At 43.8% G+C, this 22495-nt stretch overlaps 1 long non-coding RNA gene across 1 annotated transcript in view; it reads left to right on the forward strand.

The window, feature by feature from the left end:
• LOC114625477 overlaps positions 1-17840 on the forward strand; it is an 80629-nt gene extending 62789 nt beyond the window's left edge. The window contains exons 2-3 of the long non-coding RNA XR_003712085.1: positions 12106-12460; positions 17542-17840. This is a non-coding gene — a long non-coding RNA (uncharacterized LOC114625477). The remainder of the gene's footprint in view (positions 1-12105; positions 12461-17541) is intronic.
• The last annotated feature ends 4655 nt before the right edge of the window (positions 17841-22495 follow it).

Raw genomic sequence — 22495 nt, forward strand, 5'->3', positions numbered from 1 at the left:
AGAAAGAAGGAAAGAAAGAAAGAGATAAACAAACAAACAAACAAATCTGAAGGTCCTCGAGGAATCAGTTATAAAATAAGTACAAAAAACGAACAATTCATCAAAGAACATGTGTGGTCTTGTTACCATAATTAAAAATAAATAAACCTCCAAACAATAACCAAATAATAACTTTCCACCCAAGATCCCGCCTGAGGACACAACCCGTTTAACTCTGACAGAACAATTGTCCCAGAGAGGGTCATGGCTTTCAAGAGTTGCACAGCTGCCCAACAGTGGTGGCGCACACCTTTAATCCCAGCACTTGGGAGGCAGAGGCAGGCGGGTTTCTGAGTTTGAGGCCAGCCTGGTCTACAGAGTGAGTTCCAGGACAGCCAGGACTACACAGAGAAACCCTGTCTCGAAAAACAAAACAAAACAAACAAACAAACAAACAAACAAAACCGTCTCCAAAAAAAAAATCCCTAAATAACAACAGGGAAAAAAAAAACCATGCACAAGCTCTGTTTTTGTTGTTGTTTTTGTTTGTTTGTTTGTTGCTTTTTCTGTTTTGTTTTTTGTTTTTTAATGACTTTTTAAAATTAATTTATTTATTTTATGTGAATACACTGTAGCTGTCTTCAGACACACCAGAAGAGTGCATCAGATCCCACTACAGATGGTTGTGAGCTACCATGTGGTTGCTGGGAATTGAACTCAGGACCTCTGGAAGAGCAGTCAGTGCTCTTAACCTCTGAGCCATCTCTCCAGCCCTGTTTGTTTCTTTTTAAAATGTGTATGAGTATTTGCCTATATGTATGTTTGTGTGCCACATTGATGCCTGGTGCTCACAGAGAGTCTGAGGGCATTGGCCTGGAGATGGTTGTGGGCTGCCATGTAGAAGCTGGGAACCAAACCTAAGCCTTCTGTCAGACCAGCCCAGTGCTCTTAAGTGCTGAGCCATCTCTCTAGCCCCAGTATTTGATGTGTTTGTTTATGTGTTTCTTTGTTTTTGAGAGATCTATCTACGTAGTTCCAGGCTCTCCTGGGACTCACTAAGTAGACTAAGCTGGCTTCAAACTCAGATATCTGCCTGTTCCTGCCTTCCAAGTGCTAGAATTAAAGGTATTTTGTTTTGTTTTGAGACAAGTTATCATACCATAGCCCAGGCTGGCCTAGAAATTACTTTGGAGCCCAGGCTAGTTTCATAAACTTTGCCAGTCTTCTTGTCTCTGCCTCCCAAGTGTTACATCTATAGTTGTGAGCCACCACACCCTCCCATGCTGGGGGTGGGCAGTTTGATTCATGTTGGGCTTTCCCTTACCCTCCTGGCCGTCTTAAAGATGCAGCATCCTCTATTGCTATTTGAAATAGTTTGTGCTGGATTTTAGTTATCACAAACTTTGCTCAACTCTGATCACAAAGGTAGGAAGGGAAGCCCACCCCCTGGTGGCCAAGTGAGGAATTGCTGTAATTGGTGCATAAGGGACAAAGCTGGAACGATCCGTTCATTTAGGGCCAATGTGACGTGACTGGTACACGTGTACACACACACACACACACACACACACACACACACACACAGCTACATAAGGTACTTGGTAAGTTGTCTAGGAGACACCCTCTCTCAGTGCACCCTCCAACTCCCCCCCCCATCTCTGTACTGCAAAAGTACCCAGAGCCTTCTCGTGAGTTTTCTTCTCTCTCTCTTTTTTTTTTAAAGTCGAGGCTAACCTCAAGCTCCTGATCTTCTTACCTCTTCCTTCCAAGTTGCTAGGACTGTCACCACGCCTGACTTGGGTAGACTCTGCTTTTCTACATTCATAGAGTAGGCTAAGGAAACGAAACAGAAACCTGAATGCACGGTGTGCCGCTGGCAGCTGGCAGCCACAGTCAGTCATAGGCTAAGCAGCAGACGTGAAGCCCAGAGGCAGCGGGCAGGAAAGATTGTTCCCTCTCCTTCTTCCAACCTTCTCATAGTGCCCCACAATGAGAAGACTCAAAACCCACAGAGCAGAAATGCTCAGCCTTCTCAGTGCTGAGATTCCAGGTGTGTAGCCACCATCCTACCCTCTGACTCATAGTCTAGCTACTATGGGGATTCAGGTAAATAGAACCATATGGTGTTTGTCCTTTCACAACCCCCTCATTCCATCCATGATTGCTTCAGAGTTCATTGCTGGTCAAGCATGGGTCAGGCAGGACTCTCCTCAAACGCTGACTCTGAATGTATGCTAGAAGTTGCGGCTTGCACTACCCACTGCACATATGGACTGCATCTTGTTTCTCTACCCCTCTCTGCCAGGCACCTGTACAGGAAATGAGGATGCTAGCTCACAACATGGGTGGATGAGCATCTCTTTGAGTCTCTCGGTCTGTTAGGAAATGGACCTAGAAAAATTACTGGATCACATGGTAACCCCAGATTTAACTTTCCGGGGACCTTTCAGGATGCTTTTCACGGTGCCTGTATTTGTTCCTATTGCTGTTGCTAGCTGAGCCCTTGTTATACACACCTGGACAAGCATGGGTGACGGAGAGTCCATCTGGAATGTAAGGCCTCTGGCTCATTGCCTTGGTAACGTCACCACAGCGTGGGATGCAGTGTTGAGACTTCCTAATTAAGGTCCTCCCCTTTCCCTTGCATGATTGGTTCGTAATGAGCCCTGTGTGGTGATCTTCAGCATCTCCCCTGTTGATCATCCCTGTCTGCCAGGCCAAATATGTTTTTAGCCATTTAGAGCCAGCCTACTTTACAAAGCTCACAAAACCATGCCCTCGGCATCGTTACATTGTTACACTGTTTAACCCTATGTATATAAGACAGATACTGTTCTGTAAGAGATGCTGTATAAGTCTGGCTTCTCCAGAGAAATAGATCCCAAAGAATGTATAAATGTGTGTATACATAATAGACATACAGACATAATAATATGTGTGTACTAGTATAGTGTATATACATTAATATAGCATATAGTATGTGTAGATAGTAGATACATTCCTACATGCATGCATGCATACATATTAACTACACGACATAGTTATGGAGGCTGAGAATTCCTAAGATGTGCATTTGGCACTCAGTAAGCTGGATACCAGCAGAGCCCCGAGGCAGGAGAAGGCCACTGTCCCAGCTCAAACAATCAGGCAGACCCCAAGTTCTCCATTTAAATCTTCCTTACTGGTGTCTAACTACTTGAGAGAGAACATATTGCCCAACTCAGTCTGCACACTCATGACTTCACCCAGCGATCTCCTCATACCGTACAGATTAATATTTAGCTAAATGCTTGAACTGCCTAAGTCAGTCAAGTGGATTCGTCCAGTCAGCCTTCGCAGGTTCACAACGGCCCTGGTCCTTTGAAATGCTCTGATCTAGAGCCTCCCCATGACAAACTTAGACTCCTATTCTCCTTCTCCGAAGGAGTTGCCTTGTCCTGGATGGCCGCTCTGATTTCAGTCTCTGGAGGTTCTTTGTTAAGAGCAGATCTTTAGCCAACCCTGCCCCAGCACTGCCTTGAAACGTGTGCAGCAATAGCGTCCCCTTGTGGTCTAACCTCTCCCTGCATCAGCCACGAAAACAATTCTTTTAATTGGTTATTTATTTATTTACATTTCAAATGTTGTCCCCCTTCCCAGTTTCCCCTCCGCAACACCCCCACATTCCATTCCCCCTTCCCAGTTTCCCCTCCGCAACACCCCCACATCCCATCCCCCCCCCGCTCCCAGTTACCCCTCCGCAACACCCCCACATCCCATCCCCCTTCCCAGTTTCCCCTCCACAACACTCCCACAACCAATCCCCCTTCCCAACCCAATCACCCACTCCTGGCCTCACTGCCCAAGAATCCCCCTACACTGGGCCACCGAGCCTCCACAAGACCAAGGGCCTCCTCTCCCGTTGATGCCAGATAAGGCAAACCTCTGCTACATATGCAGCTGGAGCCATGGTTCCCTCCATGTGTACCCTTTGGTTGGTGGTTTAGTCCCTGGGAGTTCTGGGGGGGGGGGCGGGGAGTCCAGTTAGTTGATATTGTTGTTCTTCCTATGGGGTTGCAATCCCGTCTCCTTCAGTCCTTCCCCTAAGTCTTCCATTGGGGTCCCCGTGCTCAGTCCTCTGGTTGGCTGCAAGCATCTGCATCTGTATTGGTCAGGCCCTAGCAGAGCATCTCAGAGGACAGCTATACCAGGCTCCTGTCAGCAAGCGCTTCTTCAGCCACCAAATCTTGAACCACCCAGGATAGTCCAAACCCAGATGACTGCTTTTCACCCTTCTTGTTCCAGCCATGTCCTCGGGAAGACGCTGATTACCCTCATATCACCTTGTCTTCTGCACCAGGTCTATTCCCAAGCCCCTTGGATTTCTATCTGTGTCCAAGGTATTGTAGGTCAAAGTGGAGGCAAAAACAATTTCTAGATTCTTCTGAATGCAGAAATGCTACTTCCATTGACGATAAACACATCATTAAAAAGATTTGGGCTAGGGAGTTAGAAAGCTGACTCAGCAGTTAGAGCTTTATTGCTCTTTCAGAGGACCTACATTCTGTTCTCAACATTGAAGCAGGGCAGAGCAGAGCCACCTATGATTCCAGCTCCAGGTGATCTGACACCCATTTTGAACTCCTCAAGCACCCGTACACACACAGACACACTGACACACACACACATACACACACACATGTGTCCACACATGCACACGCACACACAGGATTTTAAAACTCAAAAATATGTATTTTCAAGTTGTATCTTGTTTTGTGGGGCCTTGGGTCCCTGGCTTGTTGGTACGCTTAGCACAAAGCATCTAAGCCTGGTATAAAACTTAGCCTGTTAGCCGGCACTGCAGTAGTCATGTCTAGCGCAGTGCATGGCATATAGAACATACCTGATGAAGGTTTAAGCTGACTTAAATAGGTATGGTAACTAATACCAGACCAACCATGTCATCTGGAGGATGTATTTTTCCCCAGCAGGCCCCATGATTGCCATTATGTGTTATGGAAAGCTCTCAATTATATTTATTATTGTTCCCTTTTAAGCAAGACTATAAAGCTCTGGTTTCAGCAAAGCTTTCAAAAAAAAGTCAGAAAGGGGGAAAGTTCCTTCCCGACTAAACTGTTAAGATCTCTAAATTTAAACACTGACTTTCCCCCTCCAGTCCCTATTTGGTAAGAAGCTGTACTATTATGTAACCTTGCCTATTGCCAAAACACAATGTAAATTAATAAAAAAGTTAAAAAAAAACTGTACTTTAAAAAACATTTTAAACAATTCTTTTTGATCCTGGAAAAGGCAAAAAAAAAAAAAAAGCAACTGCCTTTGTAATCTTTCATTTGTCTTATTATTTTATAATTAATATGTATATTTAGAAATGCTTTTTCTTCAGAAAAAGATGTTAGAGAGGGGGTTAATGTTCTTCATAAGATGACAGGCAGAACCTGTCAAAGGCTATTTACAGCTAACAGCAGAGAGATGAATAATAATTTATTTGGCTTATTAAGTTCTGCCTATGCCCCAAAGCCAACAAAACTCCAAACCCTCAAATTCTGAAATGTCAGAACCCTCTGATTAAATGTCTTGATATCCACCGTCTGTCTGAGGCTATCATCTGTGAAATGTGTTTGCTTTTGCCAAATGCAATCTGCCTCAGTACTCTGGGAGGTTGGGATTTACTAGTGGTTCAAGGATACCGAGTATCAAAAGGCCTCCTGGAAGGATGCACTGAGCAAGATAGGACCACCCAGAGGCAGACGAAGACATCTAAGCTGCAGCTTAGCTTTAGGGGTTCAGCTCATTATCAGATGCTACGCACACCACCAGAGTTCACAAGAAACCTCTCTCCACCCAAGACTTCTACAGAGCCTAGAGGATCCCCCGAGGATCTGTGAACAGGGCTGCATTTCCATATAACTGCTCTCTTTGTAATCCCAGGAGGTAGGTGTGTGTGTGTGTGTGTGTGTGTGTGTGTGTGTGTGTGAATTTCTAACAGTCTACAGCCTTCATTAGATGAACAAAGGAGTCCTGACAATTTATGATATTCAATATTTAGAATTCAATCCCAAATTATCAACCATACCCAAAGTGGGGTACAAGCTATAAATTTATTTTTTATTTGCCTGGTGTAATTGTCATCTGGGTGGCTTACTGCCTCAGTCTGCTAACCTATGTTTAGTCCTGAAGCTTCTAGCCTTCATACAATCTTATCTAGGCCTAGAATGTTTCCAGCTTGAGACTTGCTGCTAAGTTAGCTCACCCTTTCTAGCTCTTTTGAACTCTGGCTTGCTGGTCAATTGCACACTTTTGGCTCAAAACCTCTCTTCATGCTGACTGGTTCAAACTGGCTTCTTTCAGCTTCTGACTGAATTGCTCTGCTTGGCTTCATACTACTTTTGGCAATCTGTTCTAACTTTCTGGCTCCTTCCCCGTTCTCTGGCTCATTTTCTCTTCACCCATGTCTAGCTTGTTCTCTCTCTGCAGCCTGTCTCTGTACAACCATCCTGGTAAAACTGTCCTCTCTCTGTGTTGCTTTCTCTCAAATCACCTCTCTTTCCTCTCTGTTCTTGTGAGAGTTGGGCACATCCTATTCTGTCACATCTTTCTCTGATTCATCACTTTGTCTGCCACTCAATTAGACATCATTTTCAAACACAGGTGCTTCCTTCTACGAACTAACATTATCTTCCTTGTTTGGTATTAAAGGTGTGTGCTAAGGGTGTATCTGCATTCCAGCCAGAGTAGCCACGAGGCTGGATTAAAATCCCTCTACAACAAACAAGTCCTTTGAACTTGGCTCACTGATAACAGTTAGGAAGCACACTTTATAAAATGAAACACCACCCATAAGCAGAAGTAGGACGACTGCCCTGGCTCCTACAACCCCAACAGCCTAGGCTCAGCCTCCTGTCCAAGTGCTGATTGATGAACAGTGGTAAAGCTCAGAGAAAGGGGCGCTGCTCAGTGCAGACCTAGTGACTCCAGGTTCATCTGAGTGTTGGCCTGAGATTTAATTACCTGTTTACTGCTTTTCCCCTTTATCGTTTTCTTCTTTCTTTCCCCCCCGCCCCCCGTAGGATCTTAGTATACAAAAGTGCCGCCATGCCTGGTTTTATGCACTGCTGGCAATGGAACCTAGGGTGTCATGCCAGGTGACCCCTCTACCAATCCGACTGTCTCTCCACCCTCAAGTATTATATTATCTTTGTGCCTTCAGCCTTGAAGGAGAATGAGGAGGGTGTTACTGGTTTGTTTGTTTGTTTTTATTTTTTCTTGTTTGTTTGTTTGTTTGTGTTGATTAAAGGCCATGTGCCACCACAGCCCAGGAATTACTGGTTTTTAAGTAGACCCACCTTGTATGATTGATATGTCTATCTACAGAGGGAAGCAGGTGGCTCAAAATGAAGGAGACAGGTACAAATGCAGGCAGAGCAGACAGACTTTCACTCTGCTTGTAGTTACCCTGTGGGGCCAAATGAGTGTCCAGTGGCTTTTGTTCTTATTGTTTTTAGCAAAAGTAATTTCTAAACGTGTGTTTTATCACTATCTCCTGTAAGCTTTAGTTTTTCAAAAACCTACTTTTAATGACAGTTCTTAAATGCTTTAACCTCCCTTCTAGCCCACCACCTACCAAAGGTAGTGGGAAAGAAAGTATATGGGGAAAGTGGACCTGTTTAGAAATTGTTCTTTGGAGCAATCCCATCTGTGTTGTCAGGAAGTCAGCAGTTTGGTGTACAGGTCAGCAGCAGCAGCTCAATCCACTCGCAAACACTTCACGGCTACAGCAGCAGTCCAGTTAGGAGGAGTCGGGATAGCAAACATAAGCAGCATCAGTGGCATAACATAACAGGAACAGCTAGGCCTCAGCCAAATCAGCACAAGTCAGCAGGAGAGAACAGAACCAACGGGGACACCAAGAATTCTTTGCTGTGCCTCTCTCAGTGAAGCAAAGATCAGCAAAGACGAGAGACCGAGAAACATATGAAGAGCTAGCTCTACAAGCAAGCCCCTCTCAGTCCTATTTATACTCCCTCCAAACATCACATGCTCTCTACAGACCTTCCCTCACTGTGTCTTGCCTCAGTATGTGAGTGTCTTAGCAAAACTCCACATGAGGCAGTAACAGCTGACATCACTCTGCCGGTTGGCCTGAGTCCTCAGAAGCAGCAAGAAGCCACAGCGCACCACCAGAAGTTTTTTGGTGTACTTCTCTTTATGGAGTTCTGACGAATGGAACTCAAATACACAATGTAAGGCGTACCAATACTTGCATGTTGTTAATGAACAATCCTTCATCACATGTTCTTTCTTATGCTTGCTTAAGCAAAGCATCCTTTCACCCATGACCGATTCCTGGAAACACTCCTTCACGTATTTGCTCCAGCAAAACACCATCCAACACAACTGACTTTCCAAAGAACCCTTAGGTTTCTACTTTAATCTACAATAAAAAGAAGAATCAGAAACCACCTAAGAAATGTATCTCACAAAATATCTGCAAGGCCATTAGAAAACTACAAAACAATTTTAAATACATGTCTGAAATATGCCCAATATCCTAAATATCCTAAAGACACATTTCTTTCCCAAGAAGTGATCTATATATGCAATACAATTCCAAATAAAATTTCAACAGGGTCTTAAAAAACAATACAGCTCCTCTACAGGCAGAGCTGGATAACATGATGTGGGACATAAAACCATGCCAGGAAGTCTGGTAAGGTAGAGCAGGCTGAGACCCGGAGACTCGGTGGGCACACACCTGAGGCTTAGGTGACTCCCAGCTCCCTGCCAGACTCCTAATTTGGGACATGTGCCATGCTTGTCACATAAAAGAAATGTGTCCTATGGTCACATAGGCTCAAGACAGAGTTCTCCATGCTAACCTAGAGGCCTGGAAGGCTTAGCCAATAAGCTTCCCTTCCCAGACATTCTTCCCTCCTAAAGGTATTTAATCTCAGGCCCACCCTGAAAAGTGGGGTATGGTTTTACACATCCATTTTCCACCATGGCTATAAATTGTCTGGAACCATGGACTGTATCTTTTCATCAAGATCTGTAGTGACGAGCCATGAAGAAGGCCTTCGCCTACAGAGCTGCAGTCTAATCTCCCGTAGAAGGCATCTCTGTGCTCCCAGCCACAACAGCCACGAAACCTGCCTCCTCCAAGCTAAGAACGATCACCCCATGAGACGGGCTGGAGCTCCCCTGGTCCCCCAGCCCCAGGCTAGATGCTGTCCCAACCCACAGATCGCAGACTCTGTTCTCTGCCCTTTGGCAACTCCCAGCAGTGCCTGGATGTCCAAGAGTCTGAGAACCCCATGGCCCCAGCCTTGTCACAGGCCCAGGGACCCCGAGCCAGCTCCAGCTTTCCCATGTCTCAGACTGCACCTTCCCACCCCCAGATTGCTGTCTTGGCAACTTTCCTACAGCCTGGCACCCACCCTAGAAGCAGCGTGAGGTAAGTGCAGTCAAATTCCCAGCATTCCACCCAGTGTCGAAGCAGACAGGGGCCAACAACCCTACAACATGACATCTCAGAAGTTCTGCTTTCAGATGTGGTGTCCGGGGATGCTTGCCTCAGAGTACAACAGCAGGTACTATGTCAAAGCTAAGAACTTTCCCAAGGAGGACCCTCCCAAGACTGCACACTTCATAGTCTTTCTGGGTTCCCGAGCTGGGATGACCTACTTTGTGTAGGGAGTTAACAGGCCAGGACCCCAAGTGGATAAGGAAGTTGTGGAGGCTGAGGGCACTGTGGAAGCACCACTGTGGTGGTTGCAGGCACGTGTGCTGGGCAGCATCCCTCACCTAAGAACGCCCAAATCATCTCTGCCGAGTCTGTCATCAGCAAATGCAAAGGGCACTTCCATAAGATCTGGTCACCCACAGTATCACTCACACTGATGTATGCCTGCTTCTTGTTCACCAGAAGAAGGCCTGTCTTGAGGAAAGTAAGGTAAAGAAGGGTGCTCTGGCTGAGAAAACCTGAACTTGACCTGGAGAGGTGGCGGCCACAGAGTCTCCATGAACAAGGTGTTCCCTAAGGATGCAATGGTTGATGGCATCGGACTGACAAAGAGCAAAGGGGTCACCAGTTACTGACACACCAAGGGCCATGCAAAGTTACCCATGTTGGAGGCTGGCACCCTGCCCTGGTGGCCTTCTCGAGCATGAGCTGAGCAGAAAGGCTACCATCACTGAGCTGCAATCCGCAAGAATTCCTACAATAGATTGGTCAGGGCTACCATTTCCAGGACAGCAAGCTAGTCAAGAACAATGCCTCCACCAACCATGACCTATCTGATAGGAGCATCAATCCAGGTAGCTTTGTCTATTCTGGCAAAGTGATGGATGTCTTTGTCATGCCAAAAGCTATATGGTGGGGACTAGGAAGTACCTGTGTACCCTATGCAAGTCCTTGATGCTGCAGACCAAATAAATTGCAGGCTCTGTAGAAGATCCACCCCAAGTTCATCAACACCAATTTAGTCTGTGGCCACTTCTAACATAGAGAAGATATCATGCATGGAATACTTCCGACAGACAGGACCAAATGGGCTGAAGATATGGCATTTGCCATACAAGTGTGAGGACTGGATTTGAACCCCCTCGAGCCCATACTAAGTTGGGTGAACTCAATAGCAAGTGTCTATAACACCAGTGTTCCCAGAGAGAGAGAGAGATGGGCACAGGAGACTCCATAGAGGCTCAAGGCCAGCTAGCCCGTCATGCCCCGGGGCAAGCAACAGAGACCCTGTATCAGGTGGAAGGTAAGATCAATACCTGAGTTTGTTCTCTGACCTCCACGCACACCATGGAAAACACATCACACATTCGCAAACATAAATGTTCAGGCACACACATACAAGATTATTTTAAAAGATAATGAAGGGAGAGAGAGGGAGGGAGAAAGGAAGGGAGGGAGGGAAGGAGGGAGCCAGGGAAGCTAGCGTTTAATGTCAGCATGATACACAGGTAGCAGAAACTCAATTTTCATCCCTCTCAGCAAGGGACATAAAAGAACACCCAAATTTATTCAGACATCACATGAAAATATGTAAGAGTGTTTCTAAATGATTTTCTCCTAACCTGAAAAGATTCTAAAAATGTCTATGCACTGTTTAAAATAGATTGGTTCCCACTGAGGCCAAAACCATGTGTGGCAAAGTGTTCCCAGGCGAGGGAGAATGGGAAGCCATCTGAGGGGTCAGGAGTCACTAAATAAAGCCTTCAGAAAGAAAGGGAATCACTGGAAAATAGCCCTTATGTACAGCTGCAGCAATTAAGGTAGAAACATTTCAGACATTGATTAGGGGTGGGGCTGGAGAGATGATTTAGAGCTTGAGGTTCTTGCAGAGAACCGAGGTTCGAATCTCAGAACCCACACTGCAGCTCACAACTGTTGTTTGGTTCCAAGAGATCTAATGCCCTCTTCTGTCTCCTACTGGTACTCCACACATATGGTCCACATAAAGGCCCGAAGGAAAACCACTCCCACAAATAATGCATACAGTTTGAAAGAATGGTATTAAACCAATCGGGGGAAGTAAAGGTGTTGACGAGGCCCAGCTCACTCCCCCGTCCTTGTCTTTTTCCTAGCCACCCTGGGTAACTGGCACTTTCTGGGTGCTTTGCCTTGTAGACCAGTCTCCTTATGCTTCTCATCTCATGAGACCACTCCTCCACGTGTCTGTTTCCACGTGGTTGTGGTAACCAGTCCTTATGGTTGTGACACCCCATAGTCCACAACTCATCAGACACAGTCTAAAGGAGGCCACTCTTGTTGTTGATGTCATTTTTCTTTTTTGAGACAAGGTCTCATGTAGCCCAGGCTATACTCAAAGTCATCATGTAGCTGGGGCTAACCTTGAACTACTGATCACATTGTCTGCACCTCCAAAATACTGGGCTTATTGTCATCAAACCTACTTCAGAGGCCTTGTGGGCTTCCTACTACTGGGATAAAACACAAGCCAAAATCTGCTTGAGGAGGAAAGGAATGATTTCATCTGATTGTCCATCACTGAGGGAAGCCTAGGCAAGAGTCTGTAGGCAGAAACTGAGAGAGTAGTGAATGTTTCTGACTTGCTTGTTCCCCATGGTTTGATCAGTTTGCTTTCTTATACGTTCCAGGAATACCTGCCCAGGGATGGCATTACCCACAGTGATCCAGGACCTCACACATTAACTATCAATCAAGAAAATGCCCCTACAGACTTGCCCTTAGGCCAGTCTGACAGAGGCAATTCCTCAACTGAGGTTCCTTCCTTCTAGATGACTCCAGCTTGCATCAAGTTGACAAAAACAAATAAATAACAAATAACTCAGAAACAAGCATACAATTCAATCCAGTGAAGAAAGCATCTGTGGTCAACAATGATAAAGACACCCAGCATCACTGCAAGGGAGTTTGAATCATCTGCATGGTCAATCACAGATGACCACAGAACGTGTTAGGCTGGTAGGGTAAGACATTGTGTGGGGGAAGGTAAGTGGCTTCACCTGTCTGACCTGCCTGCTTTGGAAAACACGTTGGTGCAGTTATAGATCTGGCCCATCAATCCCACCCTTACGTACAAGCATCACAGAACTTTTGATGCAACTATTCAGGAGATGTGTGTAAAGATTTTAGACAGCAATGTTTTTAGTTTAAAAAAAGACAAAAACATGAGGCTGTGCCTTCTGCCTGTGCAGACCATCAGCATGACTGCCCCTCTGAAGACCCTACAGTCTGAAGGGCTCCCCCCCAACCCCAGGAGGTGTGCTACAGCCAGGGCCACAGACTCCACAGTCTGAAGACATCCCAGGAGGTCTTCTACAGCCAGCGTCATAGGCCTTCCATGAAACCTGCAGCAACCAAGGGACAGAAGAGGCAGGCTCCAGGCGGAGACACCCAGGCCAGTTAATACCAGAGATAACCAGATGGTGAGATGCAACTGCAAGACCATAAACAACAGAAGCCAATACAGTCTGACACTATCAGAACCCAGTTCTCCCACTACAGCAAGCCCTGGATACACCAACACACCCTAAAACTAGGATGCTGACCTAAAATAGTCTCATAAAGAGTCCTTTAAGGAGGATATAAACAACTCACTGAAAGAAATACAGGAAAACACAGGTAAACATGTAAAAGCCCTTAAAGAGGAAACAAAAAATGATCTCTTAAAGAAACACAGAAAAACATAATCAAACAGGTGAAGGAATTGAACAAATCAGTCCAAGACCTAAAAATGGAAGTAGAAACAATAAAGAAAACACAAATGGAGGCAACTCTGGAAATGGAAAACCTAGGAAAGAGGTCAGGAATTACCAATGTAAGCATCACCAACAGAACACAAGGGGTAGAAAAGAGAAACTCAGGTGTAGAAGATACCTTAGAAGACATTGACACATTGATCAAAGAAAATTCTAAACAGAAAACACTCCTAACCCAAAACATCCAGGAAATCCAGGACACAATGAAAAGACCAAACCTAAGAATAGTAAGAATAGAAGAAAGTGAAGATTCCCAGCTCAAAGGACCTGAAAATGTCTTTAACAAAATCATAGAACAAATCTTCCCCCTATCTAAAAGATGGCCATAAATGTACAAGAAGCCTATAGAACACCAAATACATTGAACCAGAAAAGAAAATCATATAATCATCATATAATCATCAAAACACCAAATGCACAGAACAAAGAAAGAATATTAAAAGCTGCAAGGGAAAAAGGCCAAGTCACATATAAAGGCAGACCTATCAGAATTATACCAGACTTTTCAACAGAGACCCTAAAAGTCAGAAGATCTTGGACAGAGGTCATGCAGACCTAAGAGAACACAAATGCCAGCCAAGGCTACTATACCCAGCAAAACTCTCAATCATCATAGATGGAGAAACCAAAACATTCCATGACAAAACCAAATTTAAACAATATTTATCTACCAATCTTGCCTTACTGAGGATTCTAGAAGGAAAAATCTAACACAAGGAGGATATCTACACAAAAAGAAAAAGGAAGATATTAATCATCTTACAACAAAGCCAAAAGAAGAGAATCTCATATATGTAATGCCACCTACAACAACAAACATAACAGGAACTAATAATCATCTGTCTTTAGTATCTCTAAATATCAATAGACTCAATTTCCCAATAAAAAGACATAAGCTAATAGACTGGATACACAAGCAGGATCCAGCATTTTGCTGCAACAAGAAACACACCTCAACGACAAACACAGACAGATACTGCCTCAGAGCTAAAAGCTTGAAAAAAAAATCTTCCAAGTAAATGGTCCCAAGAAACAAGCGAGAGTTGCCATCCTAATACCAATAAAATAGACTTTCAATCAAAAGTTATCAAGCGAGATGGGGAAGGACACTTCATATTCATCAAAGAAAAATCCACCAAGAGAAAGTCTTAATTCTGAACATCTATGCCCTAAATGCAAAGGCACCCACTTTCATAAAAGAAACTTTACTAAAGTTCAAAAAGTTCATTGAATCCCACACAGCAATAATGGGAGACTTCAACACCCCACTCTCACCAATGTACAGTTATTGAAACAGAAATATAGAGGCACTAAACAGAAATTAATAGATGTTATGAACCAAGTGGATTTAACACACACACACACACACACACACACACACACACACACACACACACATATATATATATAAAACATTTCACCCTAAAACAAAAGACTATACCTTCTTCTTGTACTTCATGGTACCTTTTCCAAAATTGACCATATAATTGGTCACAAAACAAGCCTCAACAGATGCAAGAAGATTGAAATAATCCCATGCATCCTGTCAGATCACCACAGACTAAGGCTAGACTTCAACAACAACAAAAACAACAGAAACTCCGTATACCCATGGAAACAAGTCTCTACTCAATAATAACTTGGTCAGGGAAGAAATATAGAAAGAAGTTAAAGACTTCAACAAAAATGAAGGCATAACATACCCAAACTTATGGGATACAATGAAAGCAGTGCGAAAAGGAAAATTCATAGCACCAAGTGCCCTTGTAAAGAAATTGGAGAGATCCTGGGCTAATAGCTTGACAGCACACCTGAAAGCCCTAGAAGAAAAAGAAGCAAAAACACACAAAAGGAGTAGAAGGCAGGAAATAGTCAGACTCAGGGTGGAAATAACCAAGTAGAAACAAAGAAGATAATACAAAGAAGCAATAAAACCAAAAGCTGGTTCTTTGAGAAAATCAACAAGATAGATAAACCCCTAGCCAAAATAACTAAAGGGCACAGAGACAGTATCCAAATTAACATATCAAAAATAAAAAACATAGCAGAAACTGAGGAATTAAAAAAATCATCAAATCTTACTACAAAAGCCTATATTCAGCAAAATCTAGATGAAATGGATGATTTTCTAGACAGATACCACATACCAAAGTTAAATCAAGAGCAGGTAAACTATCTAAACATGCCCATATCCTGTAAGGAAACAGGAAGTCATTAAAAACCTCTGAGCCAAAAAAAAAAAAAAAAAAAAGTCCAGGGCCAGTTGGATGTAGTGCAGAATTCTACCAGGCCTTTAAAGAAGAGCTAATACTAACACTCCCCGAACTATTCCATAAAATAGAAACAAAAGGAACATTACCTAATTCATTCTATAATGTTACAATTACTCTGACACCTAAACCACGCAGAGATCCAACAAAGAGAACTTCAGACCAATTTTTCTTATGAATATGGATGCAAAAATACTCAGTAAAATCCTAGCAAACTGAACACATCAAAATGATCATTCAGGGGTTGGAGAGATGGCTCAGTGGTTAAGAGCACTGACTGCTCTTCCAGAGGTCCTGAGTTCAATTCCCAGCAACCACATGGTGGTGGCTCACAACCACCTGTAATAGGATCCAATGCCCTCCTCTGGTGTGTCCAAGGAGAACAACAATGTACTCACATACATAAAATAAATAAATCTTTAAAAAAAAGTTTTAAAAAATGATCATTCATTATGATCAAGTAGGTTTCATTCCAGGGATGCAAGGCTGGGTCAACATATGAGAATCCATTAAAGTAATCCACTATATAAACAAACTCAAAGGAAAAAAAATCACATAATCATCTCATTAGATGTTGAAAAAGCCTTTGACAAAATACATCATCCCTTCATGTTAAAAGTACTGGAGAGATCAGGAATTCAGGGCCCATACTCAAACATAATAAAAGCAAAATAAAGCAAACCAATGGCCAATATCAAATTAGATGGAAAGATATTTGAAGCAATTCCACTAAAATTAGGGACAAGACAAGGGTGCCCACTCTCCCCATATGTATTCAATATAGTACTCAAAGTTCTAGCTAGAGCAATAAGACAAGAGGAAATCAAGGGAATACAAATTGGCAAAGAAGAAGTCAAGGTATCACTATTTGCAGATGGCATGATAGTATACATAAGCGACACCAAAATTCTACCAAAGAACTTCTACAGCTGATACAAAACTTCAGCAAAGTGGCTGGATATAAAATTAATTCAAATCAGTAGCCTTTCTTTATACAAATGATAAATGGGCCGAGGAAAAAATAGGGAAATAACATCCTTTACAGTAGTCACAAAGAATATAAAATATCTTGGGGTAACTCTAGCCAAACAAGTAAAAGATCTGTATGACAAGAACTTCAAGTCTCTTAAAAAAGAAATCAAAGAAGACCTCAGAAAATGGAGAGATCTCCCATGCTCATGGATCAGCAGAATTAACATAGTAAAAATGGCCATCTTACCAAAAGCAATCTACAGATTCAATGCAATCCCCCATCAAAATTCCAACACAATTCTTCAAATACATGGAAAGAACAATTCTCAATTTCATATGGAAAAAAAACAAAAAACCCAGGATAGCAAAAAAACAATTTTTTTTTTGAGACAGGGTTTCTCTGTGTAGCCCTGGCTGTCCTGGAACTCAGAAATCCACCTGCCTCTGCCTCCCAAGTGCTGGAATTAAAGGTGTGTGCCACCACTGCCCGATGTAAAAACAATTCTTATCAATAAAAGAACTTCTAGGGGAATCACCATCCCTGGCCTTAAGCTGTACTACAGATCAATAGTGATAAAAAAACCAGCATGGTATTGTTACAGAGACAGACACATTGATCAGTGGAATAGAACTGAAGACTCAGATATAAAACCACACACTATGGACACTTGGTCTTTGACAAAGAAGCCAAAAATATACAATGGCACAGGAAGTGCCCTAGAGGGTGTGTGTGTAGGGAGATTTAGAGTAATGGCTTATGCATATGTAAGTAGATTAAATTTGTTTTCTTATATTTATTTTGTGGGGTCTAACCCCACAAAATATCAGATATCAGAGAATTACTTTGATTCTCTCTTTCCTCCATGTACATGCCAAGGATTGAGCTCAGATCATCAGGTTTGGAGGCAAGCATCTTTAACAAGCTAAGCCACTGTGGTCCATAACAATACTAAACAAAGACACCACAGATGGCTGGAATCTTCAAAACCAAACTGTGTATGACACACAGAAGTGGGAAAGAGGCAAATCATTTATTTGTTACTAGGTGCTTTTTTTTTTCTTTTTGCAGGAAGAAAGTTTTCTTCGCTAATTCACTCAACATTTATTGAGAGATGCAAGCCATCAAAGAAGTGCCCCCTCCAGAAACTAGACGCTGCAGACCAACGGTGAATGCCCAGCCTGGATCACCCCATCTCAGGAAGAGGCTCCAGAAGCAGAAAGTACCCTAGATCCTTGAAGACTTTACAATTGTTTAAAAATCACTTAAACTCTGGCAAAAGATACAGATACTGGCTAATTATTGCATAATTTATTTTTATTCATAACTCTGTGTCCTGTTAATTCTTAAAGTAATTTTATTCCTCCTAATCCGTTACTCAAATATTTTTTCATGCCCGTTAGCCTTCTGTTTCAGCGTCTAATTTCTCTCCTTTTCCCATGATGCTCCAGGACTGCCCTTCATGTTAGCAGCCCCATCTGTCCAATGTTTTCATTCTGTTCCCTCAGTCTTGCCAGGTTCTGCTCCGGAACATTGATGTCACCTGCTTTCCTGAGGCCCCAGACCCCAGGATCTAATTTCAAGTCGGAGCAAGGTCTAGGCAGACACAGTCCACAAAGCAAGGATATTCACACACTTGCCAGTCGCTCAGCATCCAGTCCGCTGAGATGCAAGCTAGTACTGGGCTCTCCTCTGCTTGCCCTCAGGAGTAGCATAACCTCCCTTTAGAGTATGAGATAAGAGCTTTGGAGTGGTCCCTGTTCCTTCTCCTTCCCAAACTTTAGCCTTAATACACCAAACCTCGGCAGCTGGGCTGGAGGAGGAAGGCGGGGGACAGGGAAGGAGCCAGAACATTGAGGTTTGTTTTTCTGCTAGGCAGTAGTTATCTCTCTGGACAATATTAAGCTTGATGGAACAGCTAAATGTTTTCCCCCAGTGACATTCCGAATCATCTGTGTCCCAGGTACATTTCTTATCTTCTCCTTCAAGGGAAATAGGGGAACAAAGCGTTGGTCAATCTAGAAATGAATCTAATCAGACAAAGAGCGGAGGCTGGAGTCAGACAGTCATAGTTTAATTGTAGGACATTGCCTTCTGAGCTGGGGGTGAGCGCAGACACTTGTATGGCTGGAAATATCAAGTGAATTAAGCATAGGAAGCCTTGAAAAGAGTGCCTGTAAACAGGAAATAGTCTTAGGGCAGCCCCACCTTATCCAAGGGGGGATATGTTCCAACACTCCAGCAGATGCCTGAATACTCAGGTAACCTTAACCCTGCATCGTGGACAAAGGTAATCTACCCGCTCTGTGCTGTTCCCACTTGCAGCCTCTTTGTACCATGACTCTTGAACTTTGGAGCCATTATTAAGCAAAGTAAGAGTTACCTGGACATAAGCACTGTGAAACCTTGGTAGTCAGTCTGTTAACTGAGATGGTTGTCTAACAGGAAGTAGCATATACGGTGTGGATACACTGCATGGAGGAATGGCAAATGTCCCAAGTAAGATGGAAACAGGCCATGCCAGATCTCACTGGGCCACTCAAAGTGGTGTACAATTTAAAACCTATGAACTGTCTACTTTCCAGAATTTTCCATTTGGTGTCTTCAGACTGCAGCTGGCATCATGGGACTAAGAGAAGCCACACCTCAGTTAAGAGGAGACTACTGTAGTCTCAGGGCCGGGATGCAGTTTCACATATGCGAAGCCTCAATTCCATCCCCAGTACTGGACAAACAAACCTCAAGACAACAAACATTCAGTAGGCCACTGTAATCTCTACTTCTTACTAGGTGGTGAAATTTAATTTACATATCATTATCTGTGCAAGTTAAACCTGAAGCTAAAGTGGCCCGGGCATGTAGACACTAAGGAAGCTTGCAAAAAAAAAAAAAATCATAGATTTGTAAAAGTACAGACAGCCTGTGGTTATATAACTCATTTCTATTCATTGACTCATTTGCATATATGCAAAAACTGTACCATGGAATTCACCATATTTGATACATAGATCTTGTCAATAGGATATGGAACGAATGAAAGAAATATAATTTTCTTTCAGAGGCTCATTCAGGATGATGAATACTGGGCTGGAGAGATGGCTCAGTGGTTAGGAGCACTGACTGCTCTTCCAGAGGTCCTGAGTTCAATTCCCAGCAACCACATAGTAGCTCACAATCGTCTGCAATGGGATCTGATGCCCTCTTCTGGTGTGTCTGAAGACAATTGCAGTGTATTCATATACATAAAATAAATAATAATTTTTAAAAAAGGATGATGAATATTTGGAATGCTGGTCTCAAACTTGCTGTGCAGTCTAGTCAACATCAACCTTGAGGTCCTGCTATACTACTGCCTCCACCTCCAGGTTTAAGTAGTGCTGGGAATCGAACCCTGGGGAACCCTGGGCTTCATGTATGTGAGGCACGCATCTACCACCTGAGCTCTGCTCCCAGCTCTTCTTGTCAGTTTGCTGCTTCTCTTTAACCACAGAGAAATGACTTCAGAGCAAGGAGAGGGGACATAGAAGGACAGCACCCCCATACCTGGTCTTGGATCTGCACATGATAAATGAGAACAGTGAACAGAGAAAGGGGGGGAGGGGGAGGTTGACGTAAGGCCAGGGAGGTTGCAAATGAGACGTGTGTGGTTGCCAGAGGCACAGACAGAACAGACCCTTGTCATCTGTGGAGGCCCAGCTCACACAGGGAGAGGAAGGGACAGATGCCCGCTCTGGGAGCGTGGACGCTGACTGACATTTCTAATGCTCCCTCACCAGCACTTTGGGAGGACAAATAACTGGCTAGAATGTCATTGTGGTGGCCTTCTGGGGCCGTAGTGGCAGCGGCCCAGTCTCCAGAGGCAGTGTGGCCAGTGTCAGAAATAGCAAGCTGGCGAGACTGGCTTAATTGGGTGACTCAGCCTCCCTGGTACAAATCCAAGAGTTTCCCTTCCTGTAGTCATCTCTGACTGCTTTTTTTTTTTTGTACCTAGCCTACAAGTGTACAATAGCACACACAATACACACAGAACACAGCAGATACAACCCAACAAAACTCAATACAGGCCGGCAGGCATGATGATGCCCACCTTTGATCCCAGCACTTGGGAAGCAAAGGCAGGTAGATCTCTGAGATCTAGGCCAGCCTGGTCTATAGAGTGAGTTCCAGACCAGCCAAGGATATACATAGTGAGACTCTGTCTCAAAACGAACGAAAACCTCAATACAGCACACCACAACAGAAGACAACCAACACAGCACAATAGACATGACTAGTCTAATATCTGAGATGTCCCCAAAGACCATGTACTTTGGACTTGACAACTTGGTCCCCAGTATGTGGTTCTAGGTGGGAAGGAGTGGAACTCAGATATAGGAAGCCAGAGGATCACTGAAGCTAGGGAGTCCAACACCAGCCTGGAAAACAGCATGGCCATGTGGCCTAGTTAGGATTGCCATTGCTGTGAAGAGACACCATGACCAAAAGCAACTCGGGGAGGAAAGGGTTTATTTGGCTCACAAGTCCACAGCAGTTTTTCTCAGAAGGAATTCAGGACAGGAACTCAAACAAGGCAGGAGCCTGGAGGCAGGAGCTGATGCAGAGGCCATGGAGGGGTACTGCTTACTAGCTTGCTTCTCATGGCTTGCTAGGCCTGTTTTCTTATAGAATCCAGGACCACGTGCCCAGGGGTAGCACCACCCACAATGGACTGGTCCCTCCCACATCAATCACTACGAAAATACTCGACAGGCTTGCCTACAGCCTGATCTTATAGAGGCGTTTTCTCTGTTGAGGTTCCTTCCTCTCAAATGATTCTAGCCTGTGTCAAGTTGACCTAAAAAGTATTGAGCACAGCCTGCATCAAGAAAAGAAGACGTGGCTTTGGCTAGAGGAAGCTGAGTCACTAGAGTTGTACCTTTGAATGGGATATTAGGATCTCACTCTCCTCCCATCCCCTCTCCCCACATGGGGTAAACCGGTCCCTGTGTAGAGTGTACCTACATCATAGGGTACCATTTATGGGTGGAGGAGTGTTCTGTCATTTGTTTTGATTTCTGAAACTTTGAAGAAAATTTGTAAAATATTTTAAAAAAAAGAATGGAAGATTTTTTTAAAAGCGAAATAAAAAGGGGTCATATAGAACCCCGGCTAATATTTTAAATATGAAATTCAGTAGATGGGAAGTTGCTTTGTCCCGTGACTATGAACATATCTGTATGTTCAGTCCCATTATTCAGTCACTGTGGCCAGTAAGCAGCCAGGGCCTCTACCCGCAGCAGAAGACCTTCTGTAAGGTAGTCTAAGTCCTGCTCATTGACCTGTAACTCCAGCTCTGGGGGGCCCAATACTTTTGTGCAAGCATCTACTTAGTGTATATACAGAGAGAGAGAAAGGGGGGGCGAGAGGGAGAATTTTAAATGAATAAACTTTTTAAATTATAAATTAATAAAAATTTTTAAAGGAAACTTACTTCTCTGTAACTTACAGTTACAGAGGCCATAAGGTCCAAGTTCAAACCTGCAGAATACTTGACTGGTGAGAAATATTTCCTGGTTCATAGATGGAACCTTCTGGCTGTGCCCTGGCTCTCTAGGTCCTCTTCTATTTTATTTTAGGCCCAGTAGCAATTTTATTAGACAGGGAAACAACACAGCACGCCCCTGGGACCTAATCTAGTTTCTCTCCCTCTCCTTGAAAGAGGCCTAAATGAGAAGGGCTCTGGAGCACAGACATGGAAGCTTTGACGTTGAAGCTTAAACTGTTAGCAGCTGTGGGGCCCAGGGAGCTGGAGGAGAGGAAGGGAGAAGCCTGCACAGAGGTGCATGTGGTGAGGAAGAAGTGTTCAGAGAGAGAGGTGAATGGCCAGAGTGCCAGGAGACTTGCTTAGGATCTGGGCTGATATATCCTCTCCCCAACACACACACACACACACACACACACACACACACAGAGAGAGAGAGACAGAGAGACAGAGAGAGACAGAGACTAAGAGACACAGAGAGAAGGGAAGATAGACACACAGAGT

This window comes from Grammomys surdaster, unplaced genomic scaffold (genome assembly GCF_004785775.1).
Source record: "Grammomys surdaster isolate TR1022 unplaced genomic scaffold, NIH_TR_1.0 218, whole genome shotgun sequence".
Lineage (NCBI taxonomy): Eukaryota > Metazoa > Chordata > Mammalia > Rodentia > Muridae > Grammomys > Grammomys surdaster.